Consider the following 16,970-nt stretch of genomic DNA (forward strand, 5'->3'; position numbering starts at 1 on the left):
TCTCTCCTCCAGCAGAGCAAGATGCCCAAAGGAAAGAAGGCCAACGGGAAGAAGGTGGCCCTGACCCCAGTTGTGGTCAAGAAACAGGAGGCCAAAAAGGTGGTCAATCCTTTGTTTGAGAAGAGGCCTAAGAACTTCGGCATCGGGCAGGACATCCAGCCCAAAAGAGATCTCACACGCTTCGTCAAATGGCCCTGCTACATCAGGCTGCAGCAGAAAAGAGCCATCCTCTTTAAGTGGCTCAAAGTACCTCCTGCCATCAACCAGTTCACCCAGGCCCTGGACAGGCAAACAGCGGCTCAGCTGCTTAAGTTTGCTCACAAGTACAGGCCAGAGACAAAGCAGGAGAAGAAGCAAGGGCTGCTGGCCTGAGCTAAGAAGAAAGCTGCTGACAAGGGAGACATCCCAACTAAGAGACCACCTGTCCTCCGAGCAGGGGTCAATACAGTCACCACCTTGGTGGAGAACAAGAAGGCTCAGCTGGAGGTGATTGCCCATGATGTAGACCCATTGAGCTGGTGGTTTTCCTGCCTGCCCTGTGTTGAAAGATGGGGATGCCCTACTGCATCATCAAGAGAAAGGTCAAGCTGGGGCGCCTGGTCCACAGGAAGGCATGCACCACTGTTGCCTTCACACAGGTTAACTCGGAAGACAAGGGTGCTCTGGCTAAGCTGGTGGAAGCTGTTAGGACCAATTATAATGACAGGTATGACGAGATCCGCCACCACTGGGGAGGCAACGTCCTGGGTCCTAAGTCTGTGGTTCTCATTGCTGGAAAAGGCAAAGGCTAAAGAACTCGCCACTAAACTGGGTTAAATGTACACTTAAGTTTTCCGTACATAAATACAATTACAAAATTAAAAAAGAAAAAGAATTGCTTCAGAGATACATGCACCCTCCCCCCAAGAAACAGGAAGCTTGTAAGAGTTATTTAATCGTAAATTCATGGATGATTATTATTTATTTTTACTTTGTGAGTGTACTGTATATACAGTACAGTGTTGTGTGCACACCCATGGACATGCTTGCTGAGGGCAGAGGAGAACTTCCAGTGTCCTCCTCAATTACCCTCTGCCCCAGGGCCTTGAGATGAGGTCATTTTCTGACCTGCAAGTTCATCATTTCAGCGAGGCAGACCAGTCTGTGAGCACCCAGCATGTACCTGGCATTCTTATCCATTGTGCCATCTTCCCAGTCCCTAATTATTTTAAATGCACATTTTCATCAGAAAATGTAGAAAGACAGTTATAGACTTAGTTCTGATATTTAGTAGCAGCATTCCAGAAGAAACTGAAACTTAATTTTCTTCTCTGCAACAATATGTCTAAAATACCCAGCCCAAAGCTTCCTGAGGGATTCAGGGAGATGATGTGTGAAGGGAGAATTCACAGTGCCTGGTAAACAGTAAACACACTTAATAAGGAATGTCTACTGTTTGTATCACCACCACCATCTTCATCACCTTCTGTCAGCTCTCAGAAACTGGAGAGTTACAGGTCTTGTAGTTAAGTTTACTGATCATCGTATTGGAGAACACTTGTTTGTTATATTTTTAATTGATCATTAAAATTATATATTTAATGCTACTTATAACAATACACGGAAACATAATAAAACATGGAAGCAGAACTGAAAACATCCATCTAAAGCACCAGTCTGCCTTAAACTCAGATAAGAGGCATAACTCTTATGAAAATAACTCAAAATGTTATTTTCAATATTAATATGACTTAAACTAAACTTTGTGCTTGTGTATGAGGCATGAATTCACACCAAAATGTTCTTCTCAAGACTTTATGCTAATTCAGTCAAATGTTACCACAAGTCCAGGCATTCAAGGCACTATCAGCCCAGTCACCCTTGCATCAGTTCTCAACAACTAATCCAAACGCCAAGTTTCACTTAGCTGTGTGATTCCTTTCTGGGTACAGTTCAGACACTCTCAAGCTCTGTGACACCTTACCAAGCTCTATAATATCTGCAAGTGAAGCTGTGGGAGCAGACTGTCACGTCTTCCTTTCGCTTCCTCGGAGCTATCCAAGACAGTAAGCAGAACTGAAAACAATAGATGAACACCGCTGGAAGACATAAACCTGAGAAACTCCACAAAGCCGGAGAGGCTGCTTAAAGGCGAGATCAAGTAAGCACAGGTGAGAGTGAGAGCTGGTCCATGCCTCACCGAGGGTAAGGCCTGGGCTCCCTTGGTGAGCACCGCCACAGCTGCTGGTGCTTTTCCTGTGCCCAGTTTGATGGAAGGGGTGAATGGCACGTGAAGGTCCGACAATAACCTGCAGGATTTCCTTCTCTCCTTTCGCCATGTTGATGACAGAGACAGAAATTAAGTTAACCATGTTTGCTGGCAAGCATTTTTATCTGCAGAGCCATCTTGCTAGGCCCTGGAAATATATGTGTGTGTGTGTGTGTGTGTGTGTGTGTGTGTGTGTGTGTGTGTATGATTCTTTTTTCTCTCTCTCTCTTTTTAAAGTGGCATTTGTAGCATACCAATCTATGTGATAAATTTGTCACAAAGATTTGACATTAAGTGGACATCAAGTTATGGTGCTATTTTAATTAGGAAAAGCACGATGCATATCTGTATAGGATGTAAATTTGTGAAGTAGAATTGAAGAACTACCTTTTTTCTTTATTGCTATAGAAGTTCTCCAGTGTTCATTCCAGTTTTGTTTCACATTTTTATAGTCAGCTCCTTTACTGACAATTTTTAAAGTTACAACTCGAGTAGGTGTTAGTTAATTTCACATTTTGGAATATTAAGCTAAAGTACAATTTTTAACCATTTAGATGAAATTACTGAGTTCATATTACTTATTAAACTCATGAGTAGTAAGTGCCCTTGGCGAGTGCTTAAGTTGAGTATTAATTGCTCTTCAGAAGGCTGCTAGGGAGACCCATCTAATTTTCAGAAATGACTGAAGACAAAACACATGTGTTTGGTTCTAGACTCTGTTTAACTGGCATTGCCTTTGCTATCCTATTGAGAGTCTAATGGTTGAGAACAACAGAATCTTGCACCTTCCTTTTGGCCTGGGGACAAGTGAGTTCTTGTCTAAGTTAAGGAACTGATCTGGTGAAGGAGAACTAGGCACCCTCTGTCACACAGGCTTTGAGCCAGATGCTAGGGTACAAGCATGATCAGTGGGGCAGAAGAGTCCACCTTCAAGGACTGCAGGGTCGAGTCGACCCAGAGGCTGCTGTGCAGTGTGCTGTGCTCTACATGTCAGAAGGAAGTCTGTCACCCACCACATCGCACCTGCTACAGCACAGTGCCTCCCTCACACACCTCAGGTGGCACTTCTCCACGTTCTCATAGTAGTAAGGTATTGTGCTCATAGTAGCTATGTCCTAAACATATTGATATGAGTAGATAGTAAGTGAAAATTCCATTTTAGAGATTTATTTTGTAAAAGGAACTAAAAAAGAAAGTTTCTTCTGATTATAAAAATCTCTGGAGAGCTAATATTGAGATATTAGGAAGGACTAACACCATTAGGTGGTTAAGTCTAAAGATGCATCTTCTATTCTTTTGGGATTAGAAGAGACATTATGTTCAGATGGTTAAGAGAAGCAAGACCAAGCAGACCAGAAAATTTCTGAATGTAAAGAGTATGCAGAAGGGAGAATCCATGTGATCTTGCACATGGACACTTGGGGCATCTGGGAATGACGTCACAGAGCACTCAGCAGGTGTGAGGAATGTGTGAAACTGTGACAGGGAGAGCCTGAAGAACCTCTACCACTCCACAGCACTCAGGGTGGTGTTCTCAGGGAGGACAGCACTCACTCCAGGTTGGCCGTTCCACACAGCTTCTCACCATGGCTGGAGGCCAGCATTCTTTAGACCAGGGTAGGGCTTGGGGGTCCAAACCCCCTTAAGAAGTTCACTGCAGTCAGGTGCAGCTCCAGGCCCTGCATCTTTTTGTGTCCATGTGTGTAATTTTACTTTTTAATTTAATTAAAAATTTTTGAGAATTTCATTGACTATTGTATTTTCGACATTTCCGTATGTTTCCCCTACCTACTCCTGTGTTCTCCTCACTTTTCCCCCCAAACTCTTGACCTTTTTAAAATTATTATCACATATATATGCATATAGAAATACAACTTGCTTGATCCATTTACTCCTGCTGTACGGATGTGGCTGTGAGTAGATAAGCTATCAGGGGCTCATCCCTGGAGAAGACGGAACTTTCTTTCAGCAGTCATTAATTGCTTGTGGCTTTCATTTAGAAGTAGGGCTCTCTAAGAGTCACAGATAGATAGATAATGAAAATGTGGTGCATATATACAACAGAATTCTACTCAGCTGTAAAGAAAAATGACATAATGCCATTGGTAGGTAAATGGATTGAATTAGGAAATGTTATACTGAGTGAGATAACCTAGACTCAGAAAGACAGAGAAGCATGTCTCATTTCTGAGTCCCAGTCCTCCGTCTCTAGATGTAAGTATATAATGTGGAGTCACCACAAGAGCCAGGAAAGTAGAAAGGAATCATGGGAGGAGAAGGAGTCCTAGAGATGGGCATAGTAGAACATAAGTGAAAAGATAAGTGGGGAAATCTAGGCATTTAACTGGGGAAGGACAAAGAACACTAAGGATGTTGAGAAAGCAATGCAGAAACATTATCTTATCCTTCCTTAAAAATGCTGCACGCATTTAAAATGCAGGTAGAGTATACTCTTCTTGAGAGCGTGGCAGTGGTAGGTTTCCCTCTAGAGTCCATAGTCGTATAAGCTAATACTGGAATAAGTTTGTAGTACTCACCTCCTGTAGAATTCCCTCCTGTAAGCAGTCTTATGTCCAATTAGATGGCTGTTGGCTGTTGGTTACTTGGAGGATGTAAGTGCCACTATTAGACCTTTAGGAATATCTTGCCATAGGAACAGGAGTAAGGACAGTCTATAGTTTCTGCCCTTAGGTAAGATTATTTTGTAGACATACAAAGAGAAGACAGTTAAGTCTTTATTTCTGAGACTGAGGTCTAAAATAATTTTTGGAGAATTATAAACAGTCCAGTTTCAGTAACACTGTTCTTACCACCCAAGCCACAAAATACAGAGACAGAACAGTCCCTAGGCTGGGGACACAGAGCATATGCAGAGGTGCTTATAGGAAGACATTCACTGAACAGTGACGATCACACTGACGAACACTGATGAGGGGACAGCAAAGTAGTCAGCCCTGGCTACTAGACTGCAGAAAAGCAACTGCTTTGCTGACACCCCTGTGGTCATCGTGAGGATATAAAAATAGTTTATTTTTATATTTATAATTTATTATCTTATATCTATAGATATAAAAATAGTTATTCAGAATGCAGTTAGGGATTATACTGATTTAGTAAAATGGTAGTTGCAGGTTTTCCAACCAAGATCCATGACTTTACTAGTCCTTGGTAGTTGGCTAGGTTTCTAGTAGCAGGCATAATTTTCTTTTGTTAAGCAGGTGCTACGTCCAATGAGAGAGCTGTTGGCTACTGCCAGGGCAAGCACACCATTACTCATCCCTAAGGATAAGGGCTTCTCGTAACCAGTGTTAGTGCTTTTGTTGGGTGGTCTTTGACTCTTGAAGGCAGCATTTACTACATACATACATACATACATATATTTGTGTATATGCACACAGAGACTTAATGCGTATCATAGTTTTTTTAATAAGGGAGTTAGTAATAGTTGTTGAATTTTATATTTCTTACCATTTTATCTCATCCTTCTTCTGTATTTGTCTCTCTCTTCTTCCCTAATTAGGGCCCACTTTCCCCATTTCCCTGATCAGATCACTTCTATTCTGCTATTCCCCTCTGTATTGTGTGACCCCTACCCCAGCAATGGACCCTGTTTACTTTTCTGGTTTTTATGGTGACTCCAGGATATGTGGTTACATCTGAGGACTGGAGCTAAGAGTCTCTGATGAAAGAGAATGTGTGATGTTTGTCTTTCTAGGTCTGGGTTACCTCATTCAATATGGTCTTTTCTAGTTCCATCCATTCTTTTTAGCTCATTGATTAGCTAGGATTATAGGCTTATGTCACAAGGACTGGCTCTCTCCCATCCCCCATGGTATTTAACCGTCTAAAGCATCCACATGTTAAGACCTACTCACTGTTACCATGCATGTGAAGAGCAGGAGGGAAGGGACAGAATGCATGGAAGCAAAGCCATAAGGATAGAAGCCACAGCTTCATGAAGTCATCCTCTGTAAGTTTCCTCGCTTCTATCAGCCCACTGAGGGACCAAGCTACAACCTGAGGTGAGAACTCAGTGCAAAGCAGCTCAGGGAAGGATGCTATCTTAGCATTTGACAAAGGCAAATGCATGCATGCTCCCTTTGATAAACCCACATAACAAGGCACTAATCGGAACATCCCATGCCATTTAATATCAAAAGCACAAGCAGGACTGGAGAGACAGGTGCTGACCTGTTAAAGAGTTCCTGCTGCTCTTCCATAGGACATGAGTCCAGTCCCCATTCACATCAGGCAGCTCAAAACTGTCTGGGCCTCAGCATGTGCACATACTCACACACACACACAAACCAGACACAATTAAACATAAGAATAAAGCTTTACAATATAAAAGCACAAGGTACCAAAATCAGCAGTGCCAAGTGGGAAGATGACAGTAGACCCACAAGTTTCAGATACTGGGATTATCAAATAGGAAACATAAAAGCATCTGCAGTCAGTGTTTGAAGAAAAAATAAATAGATGACAAATAAAGAAATATTAAAAATGACTGAAGAGTTTGAAAGTAGAAGTAAAGGAAGTTGGACAAATAAAAATAATAAATGAAATTAGTCAAAGGGAGTAATTAATAGCAAATTTGAGAGAACAAGACCAGATGGCAGAACACAAGGATGTGGATGAGAAAAGTTAAGGATCATGAGGAAAGGAAAAAGATCAAGGGCCAGGGTCTTTCAGGAGAGAAGGCAGGATGAAGGAGAGGTGGTAACTGAAGACGCAATGTAAGTGACTTCCACAAGTGATACAGACAAAACCCCTATGACTTAAAATGGCTGACAAACTTCATGGGAGACAGGCAGGACTGGAGGGATGGATAGAGTGGGGGAGGAAGAGAGACAAAGAAAAAAGAAGGCTCCTAGATGGATCAGAGTGAAGGGGAATAACAAAGAGACAAAATCTTCAATGTGGCTTCAGGGGGAGAGACAGTTGAATTAACTTGTAAATATCTGAGGAGATGTAGGCTTATCTTAGAGCATTAGACTCGGCAAAATCCCCTTAACAATAGAGAAAAAAATGCTTAGAAAAGAACCTGTCACTGACAGTGACTCAGTGGAAACGACTCTCAAGAATGCCCAGGGAAGCTGGGCAGTGATGGTGCTCGCCTGTAGTCCAAGCACTTGGGGGCAGAGGCAGGTGGATCTCTATGACCAAGGATGCACAGAGAAATCCTATCTTGAAAAACCAAAAACATCACCACCACCACCACCACCGCCGCCACCGCCACCACCACCTACAAGATGTCCAGGGAAAAAAGAGGGCGTAAAGTAAAAAACAGGAAAGCAAGAAAAGAAAGAATGTATGTAGGTCTGTAATTACTTAACAATCCCAGGAGTGTGTAAATCCAAAACAGAAATTTGGGTTGCAAGTTCTAGCAAGTGTGTCCATATGAAACAATTCATATGTAATTTTCAGAGAAGGCAAATCTAAATATTACACTTGATCTTAGCCAAAAGGCCGAGAAGCAATTGCAAATCTAAATATTAATATGCAAGCATGACTTCCTAGGAACAGGTAAACTATGTAGCAAAGTGATTTATTCTGAGTTGATGGAATATTCTAAAATATAATCTATGTTATGCCCTGGAAACTATAGATTTACAAAAAGTCATTGGATTGTATATATGAACAAGGTAAATTATGGTCTATAATACTAGCTTCTTGTTACTACAACAAAACACCAGAGGCAATGATCTTTAAGGGAAGAAAGGAATAATTTACCTTGCAGTTCTGGGATCTCACATTTGGGCCACTGGCTGGATAGCAGTAGCAAGACATGAGTACTAGAACCTTTTATACAAAGGCAGGAAGAAGAGCTTCTAGGCCTGAGGTCTTATAATTCCCTCTCACTGCAATGAGGAGCAATCTGAGGACCTCCCACTAGCTGAGCCTGTTAGGGCTTCTCGGTCCCAACACTGACTGCCCTCTCTGCACCAAGCTATCACAGTCATGGTGCATATTCACAGCATGTCATACACGAAAGCATTTATTACTATCAATTTTTTAAAAGCAAAGTGCAAGTGAAAATAGTAAGTATGAGTGGAAATGCATTTACCAGGTTATGTGTCTAAACTGCATTCTTACTGCTAAAATTATACATTGCTAGTTTCTCTTTTCCACCTGAATTTTGTGTACTGTTAATCAGTTTTCATCTGACAGCCAGAACTGCATGCTTCCCTTGTCTGGTAAAATGCACATGCATTCTGAAATGCTTAAGTCCAATAAGCAGATGCAATACCTCATAGCTACTGGGCTGAGAGCATGTTCCAGACTGAACTTACCAAGCATGGATCCTAACTTGTAGTCTTACTGTGTGGCAGACTGTCTAGACGGCAAGCCCCTCTGCTATCTACCAGTCCATTAGTCAGATTCGAGGCACTATGACATATATCAGACATGAACAATGTAAGTGAGCGAAGGTTTGCTTTGTCTCTCTTTTAGCTTGAGGCAATGTAGATCTCCTGGCTGGTAGGGCAGGCTGTTTACCTCAGGGCAGTAAGGCACAGCAAGAAAGGTGAACCTCCTTTTTATTTGGTCCAGACCTTAGATTATGGGATGGTACTGACATATTTGTGATGGTTCTTCTCCATTATTCATCGTCTGGAACTGTTCTCACAGGTTCCAGGTACATTTTAACAAATGCTTGCATGTTTAGAGCCCACCATTGCTTTAGAATCTACATGTGCATGAATGCTGGGATATATCTTTTTGTTTCTGGCTTACTTCTCTTAATATATTGTTCTTCAGGTTTATCCACTTTATCACAAATGTCAGGATCTATTCTATTTTTATTTGCTAAATAGTATTCCATGGTGTATGACTACTCTATTTTCTTTCCATCATTCTGGTTGATTCCATATCTTAGCTATCATAAATAGATTGATTTGACTTTCTTTTGGATTCACAGTATGGGATTGTTGGATCACATAATCTATTTTTAATTTTGTGAGGAATGTTTATTCTGATTTCCATAATGGCTGTACGAATATACATTCCTACCACAGTATAGAATATATATCCTGTCTTACTCAGTGATTTATTGCTGTGATGAGACACCATGACAAAGTAACCTGGGGAGGAAAGGGTTTATTCAGTTTAACCTTCCACAATGCAGTTCATCACTGAAGGAAGTCAGGACAAGAACTGAAATAGGGCAGGAACCTGCAAACAGGAGCTGACGCACAGGTCATGAAGGGGTGCTGCTTTCCTATAGAACCCAGGCCCACTAGCCTAGATATGGAATCAACCATAATGGGCTTGGCTCTTCCCCATTCATCACTAACTGAGAAAAGGCCTTACAGTTGGATCTCATGGAGGCATTTCCTCAACTGAGGGCCTCTGATGACTCTAGCTGTGTCAGGTTGACATAAGACTAGTCAGTACATATTCCCATCCTCTTCTTACATTCTGGTCAACACATTTTTAAATGATTATTCTGACCTTGGCTTACCCCGTAGTACTGACTGTCTGTGTCTTTAGTTAATGTCTTCAGGTCACCAAGCCATCTCTAAGTCACGTGATTTATTTTCTTGCTATCTAGGCACCATCATTATTACTCAAAAGCTTACGGCATCCATCTTGTTAAAAATAGAAATAATTTGTGATATTTACAGTGTGAGTGCTTGAAGTAAAAGTTCAGAAAAAAAAAAGCCTTTCCATGTAGGTTTAGTAATACCCTAACAGTCACACAATGAGAAGTGACAGTTGGTAGCCTGCCTTTGAGATACTTCATTTCCAAGCCAGCCACTTAGAAGTGTTTCTTCTGTAGTTTAATTCCATTTTTTTGCACAGTATGTACTTGTTTTGGTAGGCTGAAAATGGAGACAAAAAAAGATGACTTTATTTAGCTGTATCGTTCTTTTTCTTTTTCTAGGAGAGTTAAGAAAAATGGATTTTAACCAATAGGAGATAGGCAAGAATAAGAGTCCTGTGTCAGCTAATGAAGTGCTTGGCTTAATCCACTAATAAAAATAGTCAATGCTGGTTTATTAGGATTTCTTTTCTTGGCCAGGAACTGTGTGAGCTAGCTCATTTTCATATATCATCTTTAATCTTGTAACACAGGCTACATTATCCCCTTCTTCTAAAGAAGGAACTGACTGACACTAGAGAGTGGGTGACCTGTCTTCAGACATGATGCAAAGGACAATCACAACTAGGGTAAAGGCTCTGTCAAAACTGTGTAGGAGGGCACAACTGATATCCTTAGACTTAGAATAAATTCAGTGTTTAAAATCAGGAAGCTAAAATTTAAATTTAAAGTCTAGCATATTAAAAATTCTTTAAAGAAGTTGTACATATCTTGCTAATAATTCCCAGGTTGCTATCCTCAGCCCTTCTTTCTCATCGGACTGACACTTGGGTATCAATGTTCGGTTAGAAATTTCTAGTTGCAGGCCAAAACCATCTTTCTAATGTAACAGGTTTTCCACCTCACTAAATAAATAGCACCTTCATTTGCCCAGTACAGCCAAAATCTTCAGGTGTATCCTGGCTTCTTCTGTTATCACTACTGCTCCTGAGACCACCTGAGGCGGGCTCACACGGCCAGAGAACGCATAAAATCCTTGTTTGTAATACCAGGATGGTAGACATATGACAAGTGGCCTTGCTATCCATCCAGCATTATCCAATGTTCCAGAACTATCATCATCAAGTGACAGCTCTGTCTAGATGGACAGGAAGAGGAGCACGAGAGATTGCCGGGATGTCTCCTGCTGTCCTAGCTTGGAAGCAGCTCTCTCATTCTGAGGAAATGCTAAGATTCAATCAGGCAGCTACCCCAAAGAGACTAGAAAGTGTGCTCCAACTGTCTTCCCAAGGAAAAGAGAGCGTAATTTAGGGAACACCTACAGTCTTTGTCTTCTGCTCTCACTCTTGGGCTTCACACCCTGGGGACTCTTGCTGAAACCACAGACTGGTCCCAGCTGAAGAACACAGCCAATCTCAGAATAGACTGTTTCAAAACCAGCAACATTCAGGGTGTCAGTCAGCTACTGTGGCAAGCTTGGAGTTACCATGGCATGCCAACCTGAGGACAAGCAATTAGTGCATATAGTACTAACACTGCATGCCAATCCCAGGATGCATAACAGTGTGTGCAAGGGTTGATGAGGACTGTCTCCTAAAAAAGTATCTGAAGACTTCACTGTGAGAGGAATATGACTTTTGAGAGAGAAAAGTAATCCTAAGAAACACAGTAGTTGTAGGGTTATGGGGTCCCACCTCTGTTCCACCACAGGGCTCGGCCACTTGGGGAGGAAGGATATGGGATGCTGACTGCCTTTGCTGGGTGGGTCTTGGTCTGTAGGGAAGCCCCAGGACACCACTCCCAGGGTGGGAAAGCATAGTCTGAGGTGTGGGACAGGGTCCCAGAGCCTGTGAGGCCTTGTGTGTGTGTGTGTGTGTGTGTGTGTGTGTGTGTGTGTGTGTGTGTAGGAGGGGGAACTAGTCCTGGGGGATGGTCCTTGGCTTATCAGTGGATGGCTTGAGCTTGGGCTTGATTTGGTGATCATGGCTGGGAGCACAGAGAGGTCTTCTACAGGAGATTAGACAGCAGCTCTATAAGCAAAGGCCTTCTCCATGGCTCCCTACGGTGGAACCTGATGAGAAGAGGCAGTCCATGGTTTTAAGGCATTTATTGTGATGGCGGAAAGTGGATGTATAGAACCATACCCCACTTCTCAGGGTGGGCCTTAGATTAAATACCTTTTGTAGGGAGGAGTGTCTGGGAAGGAGAGTTTATTGGCTAAGCCTCCAGGCCTTTAGGTACCTCATTAAAATGGAGATCTGTCTTGAGCCTATGTGACCTATGGTCACATCTTCTACCTGTGGAGGGGCTTGGGGCCTTGCTCTTACGTGACTGATGGTCACAAATCTATGGAGGACTACAGCTAGTGACAGGGCCTGGTGCCTGGGAATCAGGCAAACATCTACTGTCCCTTCAGTGTCTCTGTGGCTTCTAGTCTTAGCTCAGGGAGGAACCAGGCTACCTTTCATGGTCCCACAAGTAGTCACTTTAATTTCAGGTGAGGGAGCATCAGTACGAATTCTACATCCTGTAAGGCTTAATCAATGGTTTTTAATCTTAAAAACAGTTTATAACATGCAATTTTGGTTTAGAGCTAAAGAGGCTAAGTGTTTTGGAGACAAAGACTAGAGAGACCCCGTTTGCTTTTGTGTGTGTCCATTAGGTCCCAGAAGTGAAGGAAGTGGCAAGAAGAGGCTTCAGAGAAGGCTGGGATGAGGAAGACGGAACAGTACTCAGTGCTTTGAATCTGTTTCTCCTCTGTAAACATCCCACTTTCAACATAACGGCTTTTTAAAGAAATAAGAAAATAAAGCTTCAAGAAGGGTCTTGATACATTATTTATGAACATATCAAGTAAAAAAAAAACACTACTCGGTTTTTTAAAAAGTCAATTAGGAACTAAAATTTTAAGGTTTAAGTGCTACTCAGCCTTCTGCAAGAAGGATATTTCAAATCACCAAAACCACTTTCCCAAAGTTTCTGTTTCTGAAGGTCAAATAACTATGTAACTGCTTAATAAAGAGGAGAGGAGGTCCCTGTAAACACGGTAGGTCTTACAGGCTTACGTGCCGCTCCTTAGGTGAGGCATTAGCACAGCTTATTTATTTTCATTGCCAAGGCTTTTATTTGCTCACTCCCTTGTGGTAAAACTGATTTCCATGATGATTCCCTTCTTAATTTTAATACCCCTTTTACTCATCATATAGACATAAGAATTTTCCATAAAATAATGAAATCCCTGCAAAGGAAATGAAGGCAACTCAGAGTAAAGTATCCTAGCTTTTTTTCAATTAATTGATCCACTGACATGCTCATGTAAGATTTTTTTTAAACCTAGGAAAATAAGGTTAATTAACATAAAAGAGCCTCACTCTTCTAGATGCTGAATTTTGTATTTTACCCATGCTGCCTTAAGTGCCTTGATTTCCCAGTAATGACCCAGTTCTCCTAATGAGGCACATTAACCCCTGGCTGTAGCTGTCCAGGACTTAATTGTGAACTGCAGCTGGAATAGAGGAGTGTGCCAATCAGCAGGTATGCGCTGTATTAACTCATGTCATTTCAACCCTGGTAAAGAAATGTGTTGCTAGGGCAACAGGAAGATCCGCTCCCTCAGTATCCCCTCCACTCCTGAATAACCAGTGGGCCCCTGCACTCACTGGGAGGAAACTGTCTTTCACACCAAGCTTAGGAAAAAAGGAAATTAACTGCATGTAACCATAATTAGAAGTAACATCATGGACCATCTTAGAAACATATCTAAATTAATGAAAAAGGACAGCAAAGAAAGACATGCTTTTGAAGAAGACTGTGACACACCATTTCCTTCAACAGAGGATGGGCACTTCGAGGGACTCCCTAACCGAACACAACTCTCTAACATCTGCCTCTTTGTGTGAATTTCTTCTTTTGTTTAACCAATAAGTGATGCTAAAATGAAAATGAATATGGTTGAAATAGCTAATTAGTTGCAGAGTCAACAAGGACAAAATGAAGCAGGGCACCCCCTAAATAACTTTTAATAGTCTACCTGGGAAATCTTTGGGCTGGGTAAGGAAAGAGACTGGCCACTGAGCCTCACCTACAAAACCGACAAAAGCCACAGGATCCCATTTACTTGGATTTTGGTTAGAGTTTAAAAAGTGATTTTAGTGGATATTTCTAGTATTAGCACTCGGATTATGGTGAAGAAGCGGGTAGAAGGCATTCTATAGCAATCTTCCTCCTAGATTAATTTTTAATGACAACTGAGAAATTAGTTTGGTTCTTCATCAATTCGAGGCTTTTCCCCCAAATGCTATCATCTCTGTTACAATGAGTTGTTCAGTTTTAACACACTCATGAAGGATTTTTATTTACAAGTTCCATGATATTTTATACAGAAGAGGTCGGAGCAGAAGTCAGAGGCCTTCTAAAGCAGTGCTGATCACACGGCTGCCTCCACCTGTGCTCTTGGATACTGACTGACTCCACTTATGTCTGCAGCCATCCCTCCTACTGCCTGAGCAGGTGACAGCTCATCGGCCACTGGTGACTACCTGCAATCACTGAGTCCTCTCGTGTCATTCACTCTGAAACAACCTCACACCCACTCAAAAGCCTGTGTCTCTAGCCTAGCAGGCTTTGGTACTTACAAATGGCATCATTTAAATCATGATGCAAGTGACAAGGTAGCATGTAGAAAGTATGAAGTTCTATTCCATGCCTATAGAGTATACAGAACTGCACAATGCACACAGGGCAGGGCCTGCCACAGGGAAAGCAATTCCATTTAGCTATGCACTCATCTGTCTACACGCCCATACATACAAGTGAGCCATCTACTTGCTAACCCAGTCGTAATGATAATTGAAGTATCTGGTCAACATGGGAAACAGGAAGAGGCAAAGGGAGACGTGAGTCTTCAGTGGTTATGTTATAATCGTATCGGACTCAAACATCTTCACAGTAACTGTAGGTTTGTGAAGTGTAGACACATTTTTAACCACATTAAGCAAAGAAAGGGCAATGGGAACTTTAGTTAAAGTTACTCTAGTGATAACATCACCAAGATAATGACAGGTACAAGTTGTTTATCCGACCTCACATGTAATAGGTCAAACTTATACCAAGAAGCAGACAAGCTTGGATCCTATCAACTTTGCTGATACATTCTGTAGTCTGGGAAACAGTCAGCAAAGAGACTGTAAGTAGGTAACAGGAATTATACATGGAGATTAGGTAAGGTTTATTTTTTTTTATTACTTATTTTTGTACTGTTTCCTACTTCATATAAAATCCTATATAAAAGAAAATTGTAGAATTGTATAACAGCGTCAAATTATTAGGTGGTATACTACATCGAAATTTTAGGTTAGTTTTTGCGCCTTTTCAAATTCTAATAGAAATTCTTGAGAGTTTTTTTAATGGTGCAAATTTGAAGTTCTTTATGTATAGGTCAAACAAATAAATAAAATCTTCCCCCTTCCCCCCAAAAATAACCCTCTGGGAAAAAATACATCTGAAGAAAACTTATTGATTTGGGAATGATTATAATCAAACATAACCTTATTCGTGTGATCTTTGATTGGCTGAGAGGTAAATACAAAACTCACTGAAGTCACTGAGTTTTGGGAATGGCTGAGGTACTAGAAGGGTCTGTGGCATCACCTCTCCTTAAGAAAGCAGTCTCCTCTCAAATCCAAGGAGGCTGGAGCCAAGTGCACTAGGAGACTGGAGGACATGTGGCCATCCACATGACCACTGTCCCCAGAATTAGTGTTCTGTGAGGGCCATTTTTCTGTTGGCACGAGATTTACATTTAACATTGAAATTGAACACAGAATGCCTGTCTCTGAACACCAGCACAAGGTTCCCTGTTCTTTATATGGAATGTATGGCACCTGCACAGACCTGCAAAAATTCTCTAAAGCAAGAACTGCAAAAACTGCTCTCCCCAGTTGTTTTGGCAGTGAGAAACCAAGGCAAGCCTTTGTCCAACTGTCTAATGTGCATTTCAGAGGTAGGTATCAACTTGGTTTTTAAAGCTGTGTGCTAAACTTTAGCGTCAAGAAATAAAATAATTTATTTCACTACTACGTCTTAATGCACAGCTTTCTATTTTGCATCAACTATTTTCGTTAGGGGTCACCAAAGCCTCTAAAGGCATGGATGCCAATTCTTCCCATGTTAGGTAGGGCTCATGCTTCCTCAACTAGTCACCTGAAGACATTTCAAGTCCTGATGACTAAGTTTTGTCCTTTCTAAATTCATTCCCTTAACTGTCATCAGCTTTGCATAAATCAAATGGGCACTATTTTATGAAAAGAGCTGCAATTGCCAGGTAGACCATGAGAATTCAATCTACTCAAGGTGAAAAGCTCTGACCGACAGTTCTCCCACACTTCAAATAAAGACGTAATGGGGGACTTTAAAAACAGTTTACACTTAGGATTTTCATGTGTTTGTGTGTGAATTAACAAGCCACAGTGCAAATGCAGAGGTCAGAAGACAACTTGTGGGAGTTGGAGCCTTCTTTTTACCACGTAGACTCTGGGAGTGAATGTATGTAGTCAGGTCTGACATCAAGAGCCCTTATGTGTTAAGCCATCTCAGTGAACCAATCAGAAACCTTTAACTGTAATGATTCTAATAAGTTCAAGTAATTAGAAATGGATATAAAATAACTTTTATAAAAATTACGATATTAACAGTCATCTTTAGAATAAGTATTTGTGTGAATGCTGGGTTTCTGAAATAAAACAGCTGCTTTCTTTAGGAAATGGAGTTTACCTCAATGAACAACACACATACCACTGCTAATTGTAATTGGGTATTTTCAAATATGAACTATGTGAAGCTCACTTTAAGGAAGATAACTGATATATGTGTTTTTGTCATAAATTCAGGTATTTAAGTGGCCAATAGAATTTTGGTGAAACTGCATCTATACCATGAGCTTAACGGCTTTCTAAGACTCAAGCATGTTTCTTATGAGATTTATACTGATGTCTCAAAATCACATGATCAATGGCATCAATGTGCAGCAAACCTCTATTATGTGGTGAGGCTCTGTTTTCCACGAGACCTGCACATGACACTAGATCTATTCAATTTGCAAGGAACAGACCATGGATAATGCAATGTGGTGGCTCCAGATTCCATGGTGCAACTAACCTTTAACAAAGCCCTTTATTAAGT

General features: G+C 41.3%; 1 protein-coding gene and 1 pseudogene across 27 annotated transcripts in view; both read right to left on the reverse strand.

The window, feature by feature from the left end:
• Gtdc1 (glycosyltransferase-like domain containing 1) overlaps positions 1–16,970 on the reverse strand; it is a 395,485-nt gene that overhangs the window by 39,046 nt on the left and 339,469 nt on the right. The window lies entirely within an intron of this gene.
• Rnu2-18 (RNA, U2 small nuclear 18) lies at positions 7,590–7,729 on the reverse strand (annotated as a pseudogene).

This window comes from Rattus norvegicus, chromosome 3 (assembly GCF_036323735.1).
Source record: "Rattus norvegicus strain BN/NHsdMcwi chromosome 3, GRCr8, whole genome shotgun sequence".
NCBI classification, from domain to species: domain Eukaryota; kingdom Metazoa; phylum Chordata; class Mammalia; order Rodentia; family Muridae; genus Rattus; species Rattus norvegicus.